Consider the following 15,151-nt stretch of genomic DNA (forward strand, 5'->3'; position numbering starts at 1 on the left):
AGATTCCTGACTTCAAGTGATCCATCCACCTCTGCCTCCCAGAGTGCTGGGATTACAGGCCTGAGCCACTGTGCCCAGCATGCTTGATTTTTAGTCTAAGCTTTCTGTTTGCCCAAGTTGGCTTGGAATATGTCCTGTAATCATCAAAATGTTCACAAATCTCACCCACAAAACAAAGTCTTCAAGTCTGGCCTGAATTTCAAGTTTGCCTTTTGAGAGTTGTTTTATCCAGCTTTTCTTTCTAATACTTATGGGATTAAACATTTTTGTCTTCATTCTACAAATTATATGTGAAGAAAGGGAATGGTTCAAAATGTATGGGAGACAGGTTAGTTCTTTGAGATAAAGTTATGAGCATCAGCAGATCAGCAGTTTTTCTAGAATTCTTAGACCGTTGTCTGAAGATGGTGTGGGGTATTAGCCCCAATGGCTGATTACAACACTGTATCAGATGCTTGTCATAAATGAGCCGAATCCACAGTAATAGAAGATAAGTTGAAAGTTAGGTCTCCTTACTTCAAAGCTCTAACATGAGAGGGAAATATTCTAAAACAAACTTCAAAAGATATGTTTAGTAGTAAGTTCAATAAACAGAACTAGAATTTCTTAAGAGTTCTTTATTTTTTTTATAGCAAAGTTCAAGAAGATAAAGTTTGTGAACATTTTCTTTGTGAAACTTTAGCCTGATGTTTCAATATTTATGTAAGGGAAAACGAAGTTGGTCTTTAGTACCATACCATTCAAAATTAATCATAGAAGAGACTGGAAAACCCCTATACTACAAGGGCACCCTTTATATTCCCAAGAGGTCACTGAGAACCTGATTTCTCAAAGTATCTTTCTTAGTTTCTCTTGTGCTAGGAAGAGGCCACTTTTCTACAATGCCATGTTGTTTATTATCCAGTTGGTAATCTTTCATCTTGCACTTTTCTCCCCCTAATGTGTGATTTCACCACGGTCAGTATTATGTCCTTTTCACTTCTCAGCACATCTTTATTATGGGAAAATAGAAATAAGTATCTAGGCTGGATGCGGTGGCTCACACCTGTAATCCCAGCACTTTGAGAGGCCGAGGCAGGTGGACCACCTGAGGTCCAGAGTTCGAGACCAGCTCTAGCCAACATGGTGAAAACCCATCTCTACTAAAAATACGAAAAATTAGCCGGACATGGTGGTAGGTGCCTGTAATCTCAGTTTCTCAAGAGACTGAGGAAGGAGAATTGCTTGAACCCGGCAGGCAGAGTTTGCAGTGAGCTGAGGTCATGCCATTGCACTCCAGCCTGGGCAACAGAGAGAGACCCTGTCTCAAAAATAAATAAATAAAAAGAAGTAAGTGTCTAATATTGGGTCAATTAGATTCACTTGCTCAAATTTAACATATAGAAACTTTTCTTGAAAATCTGTGGACGCTATATGAGACCTAGCTTCGTTCTACTTTTTTCACATTTGGGCTGGAAAATTCAAATTTAATGTTTGACTTCAGAGATCTCTGCCCCTTCGCATCCAATTCCAGTGTTTAAGCTGGATTAGATAAGCAGCTGATTCACTTCCCACCACTACCTCTGTATTCATATATCCACAGTCCTCCTTCTAGTCAATTTTATGGAAAGAAATGGATCTTTTCATGTATGCGCTTGGACAGTCACGTTTATAAAATAAGGACCACTTTATTGGACCTTAGAGTTTCAAATGCCTCCCTGTGCATTTTTGATTGCCTCTCTGCTCATGTCATTTGGGTGTAAAGTTCTTTTAATATGCAGAACTGCTTATCTGTAGCTCATTGAACTTGGTATCACCTCTAAAATACTTAACACAAGAGAAAGTACAAGGAGATAGTATAAGCAAGTATTAGAAGCTGCCCAAGCATTTCCTGTCTTTCAGATTGCCAGATTGTCTCTAGTTCCAAGGAGAGATAAGTTGTATTCACATATGAGAAGACACCAAAAGGACAATTAAATTTCACAGCTTGGGGGAGATTTTGAGGGTTCTCATCAAAAATGTTCACACCTGGGGAACAGATTGCTTTTGTGTATGTGTGTGAAGCCTGGTTTTCAGCTTAAAATACACCTGCCAAAATATAAATGGCCATTATTGTACCTTCTGGACTCTAATATTGCACCATTGGACAAGGTTTGGTGCCCATAGATGGGATAACTTAGAACAGCAACAATGCTGTTTGTAAGAAAATGAAGACTTTTCTTAGCCTTGTTAATGCCTATTTTAAATGGAAAATTTTATAAGGATGCTTTAGCTGTGCCTAGCACTTTATTTTTTTATTTTGTTCTTTTTTTGTTTTTTTGTTTTCTTTTACACGAATAATGGAAGCACTGTGTTTTGTAGCACTTTATTTTTTATATTATTTTAATTATTAAGCTAAATTTAGTATATTAATTTAAATTGAGTTGGTTTTTAAAATTGCCCATAGACCATAACAGTAAAGTACATGTTTTCAAGAAATCAATATTAGATGTAGACCCTAAAAATTATCCCTGTCTTGCTTTAAGTGTATATTGGATACCAAGACAAGGATAATTTGTCTTACTGCAGAATATAGAGACCTAAATTTTGGGGTACTATAAAGCAGACTCTTTTCCTTTGTGATCACCCTTACATATTTTGAAACATTTCACATTGAAGAGGATAATTTATTGCACAGAATATCAACTCATTTAAAATTAAGTATTTTTGTAAAAACCATATAACAGTTGCTTCTGAGTTTTTTTTAAAATCACAAACTTAACCCAAACCAAAGGGTCTTTTCTGTATAAATATATACTAAGTGGAATCATAGAAATTTGCTTCTATTGAACTATTGTTGACCTACAAAAGCAGTGATTTCACAAGGTACTATCTAATATTTTACAAAATTGGAAGCATGGAGAATGTAAAATTTTTATTGTTTTATTTTCACCTACCTTTGTATCAAAACAGTTCATACAATTTCTGCATTGTCTTTGTAGTTCTTTTAAATTTGGGCATTGTGTTTCATTACATGGATGTGGACATAGAAGTTGCTCATGCTTTTTCCCTATGAGAGAGAGAACACTAAAACACACACACACACACACACACACACACACACACACACACACACACACATACTCAATGCCTTCCTTCATACAGCCATTCTGTTTAGTTGCATTTTAATGTTGGTTTTTAAATTCTGTCTTCTCCTACACCATCCTTTTATCCCTTTGAGACTAATCACTTTCATGTGTGAGTCTTCAATACAAATCTAGGTGATTAACAAATGTTAGTATGTACAAGCACACAAATTTGCACTCCTGTATGTCCATAGCTAAATAGATCTGCTTAGACCACAGTCCTCAAAGCCAATGAGCTTATGCTTAAAAAAAATGCCAAACTCCAATTGGATGAGAAACATTGTGCTCATCAGGCTGTGCCATCTTTTGCAAACTCCTCTCTCTTCCCCTCTGAGACCCGCCCCAGCAGATGGCTCTATCAGTATGCTTTGGCTGCCAATAAAGTTGCGCTTTGTCTGCATAGCGAGGAAGCATACTCCAGAGATGTCGACCGACCCGAGGAAAATCCTTTGCTCTTGCCATAATGATACATTCACACAGGAAGTTAAAAGAAAGGAGTTTAATTATGATGAGGGTGGGGACTGGGGGACATTCATAAGTGGAGATTAAGGAAAAAGAATGAGATGATGTCATTCTTTACAGAGACAGTCACTGAAACGAAATCAGGTCACACAACAATGGTCTTATTCTATGCCCAAAAGCGCAAGTTGGTATGAGACATTACTTTGCCATGATGCTCTCAGGAACAGCCTAAGGGGCCCTGCTCACATGAAACTATTCCCCCAAACACCTTAAAGACAAGCCAATAAGGACAGAATCATTCCATCCACTGCTGAAATGGCCCACATTGGGCCAACAACATTTGTTTCAAGTCACCATGCCACAGTTTAGGATAGAAAAAGTGTCTGGATTCTTAGAACATCATGAATTCAAAGAAGCAGAATATAGCTGTTCAATCTAGTATCAGGCCAGATGTTTTAAACTGGTGCCTTTTTTGTAGGATAATTTTAAATGGCATACTGAAATTAACATGGAATATATTCCTCAGTAGAAGGTTTCAGGAAGTCACTTCCCAAGAAGAAATACTGCCTTGTATCATGGTAGAGGATTTGTAGGGCTGATTAATTCTGCTTACAGAGGAAGCATTTGATCTATGTTGATCTTGAGTCCCTAGTTCCGATGGCAAATATTCAATTTAAGGTTTCTTTTCTCAATGGTGTCCTAATTTCACTGCATTTATCTGCTTAGATTTCACAAGAGCACATCATAATTATAAATGGAGATTAGACTTTCTAAGAAGCCATTCCTGGAATAATTAGGTGTGGGGTCAAATCCTGTTATTAAGATTCTGTCGTTAATGCATTAATAGGGCTTAAAACAAATAAGCCATTGGCTGAGACTTTTTTTGAGGATTTTTTGCTGCAGGAATATTTATAATAGGAGAATTGAAATACTATGGGCTTTTTACCTTGGTATCTGCAGTTTAGAGAATTTGCAAAAGAAAAGATTTATCTTTTAGTTAAACCACTGGTTTTCAGATATATGTACATATTTAGAGATGAGGTCCTTCTCTCTGTTGTAGATTACATGAAAATGTACCAAAAAATTGGATTACAGTGGAAATTCATATTTGTTTTATGATTTTACTCTCAAATTATTTGAGAACTTTATGTCATAATCTGGTGTGTAGGAGAAGCTGAGATGTGTATGAAGCAAATATATTTGAAAACTGCCTTGGATTGTGGCCATTAGAATGAAAAGAGGCACATTTTGAAGGAGTCCTTTTTTGGCAGATACTAAAGTGAACCTCAGGGATTTTTGCTACCCTTATTTTTAAAAAAGAAGATAATTCAGCTATGGGGTTTTTTGAGAGAGGATATTTATTTATTTATTTATTCATTCATTCATTCATTCATTCATTCATTTATTTATTTATTTGAGATGGAGTTTCACTTTTTTTACCCAGGCTAGAGTGCAGTGGCGCAGTCTCGACTCACCACTGCCTCCATCTCCTGGGTTCAAGTAATTCTCCTGCCTCAGCCTCCCGAGTAGCTGGGCTTACAGGCATGCGCTACCATGCCCGGCTAATTTTGTATTTTTAGTAGAGATGGGATTGCTCCATGTTGGTCAGGGTGGTCTCAAACTCCCAACCTCAGGTGATCCACTCACCTCAGCCTCCCAAAGTGCTGGGATTACAGGCCTGAGCCACCATGCCCGGCTGAATAATTATTTAAAAATAAAAAGTAACTAAAATATTTCTAAACAAATTATCAGCATTATCAGAAGTTCTCAAGTTTCCAGGACAATGTTTAGTATTCTCTTCTATTTGTTTATTAGTAGCCTTTAAAGAACTCTAAGTCCATTATCCACAGTCAGCGACATTAGCACTAAAAATGCAGGTATAATTTTAAGCAATTCTATCATTTATAAAGCAAGTAAGTGAGTCCTGGCTTTTGACAATGGACTTTGCCATAAAATTAATTTTAAAATTACTAGGTTTTACATTTTTACCCAAAACTGATTTGATGCATTTCTGCATTAAAAACTGTGTTTATTTATAACACGAATTATGAATACCCCAAGAGATTAAATCCATCCTGCCATATTCATGGGAGCCTGATCTAGCCTGAGGTATAGGTGTGATGATGCCCATCAGGACACAGTGATCATAAGAGAAAGGTTAGCAGCCATTCAGAGCAGTCAGCACTGTGCTGGAGGGGTTATAGGTACGGCATCTCTCTTGATGGTAAGTAACCATAATATAATGAATCATAGGATTCTTCTCTTCAAAGAACACTGTCCTGAGAGTCAAGATATCAGCTCTGGTTTTAGACATCTAATTTACTCTATAATTTCCTACAACATTAGAATGTACTTGTCCCATTTCACTCACTAGGATGTGGTAAAAACAAAGAACATAAAAGCACTTATAGGGGTAGTAGACATATGAAGCCACTCACACACAGCCTATCGTTATTGTTGTAATATTTAAAGGCTAAGGTATTGCATGGTGATCGTTAGTTCCCATCATAACTGTGCTATTCCCGGCCCCGTATTTCCCTCTCATTATCCTTTTAGTTTTATGTCTCTGCCTGCCGGTAAACTAATCCCAATGTGTATTTTTTGATGGTTGGCAAAAATTCAAAAATGTTCTTGAAAAGAAGGAAGGCCACAGAATTGCCAGGATTATAACTATGTATTCAGTGCATTAAAAATAAAACATAAATAACAAAATAAAATAGAATGAAAATCTTTACTGTCTTAAGCATTGAAAATAAAAGAGAAAAAGATAGCATGTACTGTATTATGTCCTTGTAGTTGTTAGAATTCAGATAACGGTTGACTTCAAATCATCTTTAGGACTAGAAAAAATTGCTACAATTAACTGGCTTGGGACAGGTGCTACTGCTTTTAATATTTGTTTATTGTCTCCTGTTGGGCACTAAAGTGATTGAGAAATTGTCATCATCTGGATTCCCCAAAGAGAGGCGAGAGACAAAAAATGACATCCCTCTGCTCACTGTCAGTACCTGTCACACTACTGCCTTTCTCACAGGGAAATACTCAATTTTCCTTTTGCCTTTTCTACCCCCAAGCATTGATTTATAGACGAATTTCTTTCAAATGTCACATATGCTATCAGCTTAGTAGTTTGTAAGTGCTGAAATGTCCCTCCTGGGTAAAAGGAGAGGAATGTAGTTTACATTTCACATTTGGAAGTCCATTTAGGTTAAAGAACTTTCTGGTTGTGGAAATATTAAGACAGAGTTTGTATGACATGGCTTGTACATACTTGTTTGAACAACTGTTCTAGTGACAGCCAACCCCTAAATGTGACAGACAATAATTCTGACTATCAAAACACTGATTTTTTTTCCTCCATAACTCATGTAGACAGTAATACCATGTATGTACCTAGTTATAACTAGCCAAGCTGTTGGCTTTTGTGGATATCTGGAAGCATACACAGTGATATATGTCAGAGTAGTGCAAGAAAGAGCCTTTTCTACCTTAGGGAGCCTTTGGGAGGAGTTCAAGAGTTATCACCAACAAAAGTGAACTTTTCTTCTTAAAATGTGAAGCTCTTTCTTGTCCTAATTTAGAGTGACCCATGAGAGAAGTATGGTATAGTGGTTAGGAGCACAGATTTGGGAGCCAGACTGCCAGGGTTTCAATTCCCACTCTGCCATTTGCTGATTGTAACTTATTTCCTTATATTTCAGTATTCTTATTGAAAAAATAGGGGCCAGTAATACCATCAACTTCATTATGCTATTCTGAAGATTAGGTAATTTCAAATGTATAAAGAGCCCAGACAATGCCGAGCAATTAGTAAGTGCTTTATGCATGGTAACTATTTTTATTTATGGAAATTCAAAAATCCAGTAATTCACAAAGTAGAAAATAATGGTCTACAGTCTTTTGTTGTTGTTTTTTTGTTTGTTTTTTAGATAAAATCTCACACTGTTGCCCAGGCTGGAGTGCAGTGGTGCAATCTTGGCTCATTGCAACCTCTGCCTCCTGGGTTCAAGCGATTCTCCTGCCTCAGCCCCCTAAGTAGCTGGGATTACAGATGGGCACCACCAGACCTGGCTAATTTTTATATTTTTAGTAGAGACAGGGTTTCACCATATTGGCAAGGCTGATCTCAAACTCCTGACCTCAAGTGATCCCACTGCCTCGGCCTCTTAAAGGGCTGGGATTATAGGCGTGAACCACCTTGACCAGCCTTATAATGTTAGTGCATGCCATAATTACACACACAAACACACACACACACAGTCAATATATCAGGTACTCTGGAGAAACCTGTCTCAGGGCTCTGCCTCCACCCACTGGAAACTGGTATTAGACAGGAGCAGGAGCTATGTCTGTGCCTCACACGCAATAATAATAACAATACCTTAAGCTTACATGCTTAAAATGTACATTTCCACACCTGTGACAGTTCTTGAGAGAGCCAAATGATGTAATGACAGTCAGCCATGATTTGACAAATACTAACAACTAATAATCATGAAATATTGAAAATAAAAGAGAAAAAGCATGTACTGTATTATATACTTGGAGTTATTAGAATTCAGATAAGGATTTTAAAATTCAATGGAACTTTTAAGATAACCAGCTTCTGTTCCCCAATAGGCTGGATATTTTTATTCTGGTCTGGCATCTCCCCTAGTACAGCATCACAGAGCTGCATGCTGAGTTCCACAAAAGAATAAAATGAATCTGCCTCATCAAAACATCTGCTGAAACTTAATTTTTTAGAGCAGTTTTTGGTTCATAGTAAGATTGAGAAGAAGGTGTGGAGATTTCCCATGTGCCTCAGTCCTCACACGTGCACAGCCTCTCCGTTCTCAGCATCCACTAGGGTGGTGCATTTGTTACAATCAAGGAAGCTACACTGACACATCACTGTCACCCAGAGCCCACAGTTCACATGAGCTTTCACTCTTGGTGTTTTTTTTTCTATGGGTTTGGACAAATGTATAATAACATGTATTATCAGAACAGTTTTTACTCTTTTGTTTGCAAGTTATATACACTTGATGACTCTTTTACAGCTACAACCATAATTATCCATGCTATTTAAATGATCTAATTTTAAAGCTCCAGGTTAAACACTGTACAGAATAGCATCCTGCCCTTCTATTTTGCCATTATTAAGATTCCCTTGTTGAAAGATGAAAATAAAATCCATAGAGAATGAAGAGAAGTCTCCTAAGTATTTTGGAGATGTTTCACACAGCACAGAGCACTAATTCTGCTTGTATTTTACAATTTTGAAAAAGACACTTTATATTTAAAATTTAAGATTCAAATCACATATCAAACGTTGCCATAGGATCTCAAAGTAACAAACGTAGTGTTCCGTTTCTCTACTTCTCTTTCTTTGTCGTTAAGTGTGTGACAGTGCCAAGGGCTGGCAAGTCCCTGCTCCACCAAAGGGAGAATAGAAAAAGTACCCCATGAGCAAGTACTGTAGACCCCAGAACCCCACCAATATCTACCAAGTGAAAATTAAAGGTGATCATCAGCATGGCCTGAAGTAAACAACAGTACAATGGCTTCTCATATATACAGAATCCAGTTCAAACCTTTTCAAAGCCAGCCAGGGCCCATCAGTATGAGGAAAGAAACATGGTATTGTAAAAATACAACGGAGAAACTCCACCACCTACTAGCTTGTGAATCTGGGCAAGCTGCATGTTCTTATGGGCCCCAGATTGCTTTTCAGTAAAATGTGGATAACAGCGTTGACCTCATAATACTGTTTTGAGGGACTCAAAGAGAAGGTGTGTGGAGAGCGTCAAGACTAGAGCCAGTGGGAGAGCATATAACCGAGAAGCACTCATTTTTCTCCTCACCTTGTCTTAGCATGTAGTGTTCTTTCCTCCTCCACCTCCCCACTCTTGACTTGGCCCTAACATGTCTCATCTCAGCTAAGAACCCCAGGTTTCCTACACAACATTCCAGACTTCTCCTGCTTCCTCAGACATACCCTTCATGGGCAGAGCCCTGCAACTGACATAGGCCAGAATGCCCTGGCACCACATTTATGAAAAGCTGAAATGTGAAAACCTTTGTAAAATATTCCTTGATTTCCTTAATTTATTATTATTATTAACTTCTAGAATTTATTTCCCCTTGTGACCTCTTATGGACTTTATACCTTAGTTATGGTTCATATTTGGTATCATGCTGTGATTTACATATGTGTGCTTTTCATTAGATTATGTATGTTTTGAGACTAAGATATTATCTGTTTATTTTTAGATTCAGCACAGTACTTTGCATGTAGTTCAGTGCACAATAAATGTTCATTGTTAATTTAAAAAACAAAGTTGCAACTTAAATTTCAAAACACTGAGTTTTATGAACTGCCAAAAAGAGGCATCCATCCTTTGGCTTGGGCCAGTCCCCTAGTGATAAATTTTAAAATCACTTACATAATTTTTCTTCTATTTGTTTAAGTCTTTGAATATCTAAAAGACTCCTGTGGAAATAGACCCAGAAATAAATATTAAAGAAATGCCTCTGGGCTGGCATCTGTCTTAAAGGGTTTAGTGAGAAATACAGCTACATATAGAGCTGTTGTGAAAAGGAACAACTCCATAGACTAATGAATGAATAATTCCCAAAGCTCTTTGCCATACATCAATGTCTCTTAGAAGTAGCATGTTACAAAGTATCTCCATGAAAGACCACCAGCCTTTGGTCATAGGAACACTACATATACAACTTTAACCCAAATGGTACAATCTTTCATGGCTAGGAAATAACAAGATAGAGGCAGCAGAAAAGCCACATTCATGATCAGGTGCCTGAAATGAGGTGATTTAATTTGAACAAAGCCCTTATGAATCCCAGGGAGTGAAAAAGCCACAGCCACCACATGTTGTTTCATCAGCTGAACTGGATTGGAGGACAGCCTGCCCACACTTTTGGTGTGGTCAGGGTTTCCTATCGGACTTCCATCATTCCAGCCGTAAGAAAAGATTCCAACAGACGCTAAGAGTTGAGAGACAAATAGTAACACATACTCTAAATAAGTTTTCTGGGAAAAGGCTCTAAAATGTCTTTTTGTCGTTGCCTAAAAAAATAATGAAAAGGTAACAGTATAAGGGAAAGTTTCGGGAGGCCTGGGCTTTGTCACAGCTGCATAACTAACTGGTTGTGTGACCTTGGTCAAGTCACTTAATCTTTCTGGGCCTCCATTCCTCATCTGTAACATGGGGGTGCTCACTTTCAGCACTGAGATTACTGACTGAACTCTCTAAGATTATGCTTTTACTGTATTCTACCCCAGATTCTATCACCTTGTATTAGTCTATTCTCACATTGCTATAAAGAACTACCTGACGGACTCCATGTTTGGGTCTCCTTCCACGTACAAGCCCTTCGTGGAAGCCATGTTTCTCTCTCCTGAATTTCCCCTCTGGAGACCCCTTCCACACTCTCTCCTGGAAGCCTGTCTTCCCCTCCTGAACTCCGTCTCCGTCTCTCTCTCTCTCTCTCTCTCTCTCTCTCTCTCTCTCTCTCTCTCTCTCTCTCTCTCTTCCCTTCCACTCAGTGTGGAAGCTGCTTTTCTCTCCTGGATTCCATCTTTCTGGATTTTCTCACTCAGTGTGAGAGTTAGCTGTTTCTCTCTCCTCTGCTTTCTCTCTCTCTAAATAAATCACTTTCTACAAACACTTTGGAGTCGGCATTTACTGCGTGCTGTGGTCGCCTCTCTCATTCTTGAGAGAGCAGGAGACCAAGAACCCAGAGAAATGCCCTCTCAGGGGAGCTGAGGACACTCTGAACCCCAATATTACATTTGGTGAACCAGCCAGCAGAGGGTTACACTGGGAGAGGGGTACACCAGAAAGAGGGGCACACCAGGAAAGGGATACAGCCGGAGAAAAACGCTTCAAACCCGTGAGTAAAACCAGCCCCATCCCGCCCTGTCTCACCTGAAGCAGCGGCAGGTTGCTGAGGCGAACCTGAGCGGCAGCGCCCGGGAGGCACAACCCAGTCTGTGTTAGGCGGCTGCCAGGCTGGCCAGGATTAAAAGCGGTTTTTTCCTGTGGGAGCCTGTGGGGCCGAGCAGGTGATCACTGCCTTTCACTCCTTGTCAGCTGGAAACTGGGACCCCATGGAGCGTGGCCCAGGTGCCTGCAGCAAGCCGTGGCCGCGAGCACCACGGGCTGGGGGAAAACAGCAGGCGGGCGGCGGTCAGCCTGAGCCTGCCGGCGAGCAGGGAGCACGCAGCCTGGAGCGTGGTTTTGGCAGGCCTCTCAGGCGTTCCTCGGTCCCAGGCAGCGGTGTAAAAAAGGCTTCCCCAGGTGGTTCTCCTGCCCCAGCTGCGGGTCCCTGCGTGGGCAGCGGCTGGGGGCGTGGCCCAACTGAGCACCTGGTTCTGGTGGGGTCAACAAGGCGACCAAAAGCCCCGGGGGCAGGAGAACTCATGGCCCGCCCAGCAGTGCCTGCAAATGAGGCTTTTAAAGTGAAGGCGGCAAACGGCTCTTTTCCTTTGCTGGTGCGGCTGAAGGAAAGAAAGCGGCAAGAAGCTAGGAGTCAGTCACTCCAGCAGAAGTCCTAGGGAGCTCCTTTCATTGGCCCGGGGTCTTAGAGAAGATAGGTTAAAAGTCCACTTCTTCCACACCCCTTTGGACTGCACGTTTGGGTCACCTTCCACAGCACCCCCTTCGTGGAAGCCGTCTTTCTCTCTCCTGGATTTCCCCTCTGGAGTCCTCTTCCACACTCTCTCGTGGAAGCCTGTCTTCCCCTCCTAAACTCCCTCTTTCTCTCTATATTTCTTCTCTAAGACCCCTTCCTCTCAGTGTGGAAGCTGCTCTTCTCTCCTGGATTCCATCTTTCTGGATTCTCTCACTCTGTGTGAGAGTTAGCTCAATCTTTCTATCTCTTCAGGTTCCTCTCTCTCTCTAAATGAATCACTTTCTACAAACACCTTTGAGTCTGTGGTCTCCTCTCTCATTCGTGAGAGGGCAGGAGACTAAGAACCTGGAGAAACGTCCTCTCAGGGGAGCTGAGGGCACTTTGAACCCCAGTATTACAGTAGTACTCACAAGAAGCCAAAGATACAAAAAGAGAAAGTGACCATGTGAAACTTCAGAGACGAAGTCAGAAAAGACAGTGTGGCTTCTGCCTTTCTCTCTCTTGGATCACTCGCCCTGGGGGAAGACAGATGACAAGTTATGGTGACATTCAAGCAGGCTATGGAGAGGCTGATGTGCGAGGAGGTAAAGAAGCCTCCTGACAACCTCCATATGAGTCACAAGTAACCCTACTAGGATGAAGATTCTGCACATTAATTCATAGCAATCTAGATGTGTTCATACCCTTGTGTAGTCAGCCCCTTACTACATTGCATCATGGATATGGGATGCCATGTCCCAAGGCTGCACAGAGCAGCAGGGTCCTGGGCCTGGCCCACAAAACCACTTTTCCCTCCTAGGCCTCCAGATCTGTGATTGGAGGGGCTGTCACAAAGGTCTCTAAAAATGCCCTGGAGACATTTTCCCCATCATCTTGGCTGTTAACATTCAGCTCCTCTTTACTTATTCTGCAGCCTTATTCCTCCCCAGAAAATGGGTTTTTCTTCTCTACCACATGGTCAGGCTGCAAATTTTCCAAACTTTTGGGCTCTGCTTCCCTTTTAAATATAAGTTCTAGTTTCAGGTTATTTCTTTGTTTATGCAAATAAGTGTATGCCTTTAGAAGCAGTCGGGCCACATTTTAAACACTTCGCTGCTTTGCAATTTTCTCTGCCAGATATTCTAAATCATCTCTCTCAAGTTCAAAGTTTCACAAATCTCTAGAGCAAGAGTGCAATGCCACCAATCTCTTTTCTAAAGCACAGCAAGAGTGGCCTTTACTCCAGTTCTGAATAAGTTCCTCATCTCCAGTTGAGACTACCTCAGCCTGGACTTCACCATCCATATCACTATCAGCATTTTGGTCACAACCATTCAACAAGTCTTTAGGAAGTTCCAAACTTTTCCCTCATTTTCCTGTCTTCTTCTGATCCCTCCAAACTATTTCAACCTCTGCCCATTACCCAGTTCTAAAGTCACTTCTACATGTTCAGGTATCTTTACAGTCATGCCCCACCTCTCTGATACCAATTTTCTGTATTAGTTCTTCTCACATTGCTGTAAAGAACTACCTGAGACTGAGTAATTTATAAATAAAAGAGGTTTAATTAACTCACGACCCTGCAGGCTGTACAGGGAGCATGGCTGGGGAAAGCCTCAGGAGACTTACAATCAGGGTAGAAGGTGAAGGGGAAGCTGACATGTCCTTATGGCTGAAGCAGGAGGAAGGGAGAGTAAAGGGGGAAGTACTAGACACTTTTAAACAACCATATCTTGTGAGAATTCACTCACTAGTGTGAGAACAACAAGGGGAAAATCCACCCCATGATCCAGTTACGTCCCACCAGGCCCTACCTTCAACATTCAGGATTGCAATTCTACATAAGATTTGAGTGGGGGCAAACGGCCAAACGGTATCATACCTCTTGGATGAGATTTGTACTTTTCATCTAAGTTTTATCAGGAAAATGATGCAATGAGAATAAAAAATAAAAACACAAGTAAGTTTTACTTTATTTTTTCCTATTCAAGCTCACCCTAGATTTATTTCTCAACAACTGAGAGAGACTATTTGTTGATACACATGTCTCTAAATAGAGGCAAATCCCTCGTTACAAATAAGCAATGTTAAAGGAGATAATTTATAAATAATCTACCAGAGGTTCTATATTATAATATTATCTGGTAATATTATCACTGGAGTCATATGTTTTATAGATACATGAAAGAACAAATACCTTAACAAGCTTCCTAAAAACCTAAGCATAAAGTTTAAAGTTTTGGTAGGAAAAGACATTTCATGTGATATGATAATCTATAATACCAAAAACATCTCATCTGTGAGCCTTTACCCTGCTGTCTTAGTCCATTTTCTGCCTCCATGATAGGATACCATAAACTGAGTAATCTATCAAGAAAAATGATTTATTTGACTCAGGTTCTGGAGGCTGGGAAGTCCAAGAGCATGGTGCCAGTGTCTGGTGAAGGTCTTGTGCTACATCATCCCATGGCGGGAAAGTGGAAGGGCAAGCAAGTGTGCAAGATGTAGAAAGGATGCAGCAAAACTTCTTGCTTTAATCAGGAGTCCACTCTCATGATAGCCAACATGCTCCCACAATAATGGCATTAATCTGTTCACGAGGGCAGACCTCTAACAACCTAATCACCTCTTAAAGGTCCCACCTTATAATACCGTCACAATGGCAATTAAATTTCAACATGAGTTTTGCATGCGACATTTAAGCCATAGCGCCTGCTTCTTCAGCTTTTGTAAAAAGAATAAAGATTTCTCCTTTCCTTTTAAGCTAATGCTGATGACATTTTCTTGCTTGAAATTCTAATGGACATAAATTTAGGAACCGGAAGTAAGGGTTTTAGGGGAGATGAAAAGACTCGAGGTAGGGAAAGGATATAAGGTTTTATCCTGAAGGTTTTATCATTTAAAAGGCAGGTAAATGGGTGGGAGCAAAATGAACATTAATAGCATTGATGGAAGAGGCCCAGTAA

The 15,151-nt window shown here is 40.1% G+C and overlaps 1 protein-coding gene across 7 annotated transcripts in view; it reads left to right on the forward strand.

Annotated features, from left to right (window-relative positions):
* The window catches only part of SULF1 (sulfatase 1), a 180,792-nt gene that overhangs the window by 34,537 nt on the left and 131,104 nt on the right, over positions 1–15,151 (forward strand). The window lies entirely within an intron of this gene.

The sequence above is a fragment of the Saimiri boliviensis genome, chromosome 15 (assembly GCF_048565385.1).
Source record: "Saimiri boliviensis isolate mSaiBol1 chromosome 15, mSaiBol1.pri, whole genome shotgun sequence".
NCBI classification, from domain to species: domain Eukaryota; kingdom Metazoa; phylum Chordata; class Mammalia; order Primates; family Cebidae; genus Saimiri; species Saimiri boliviensis.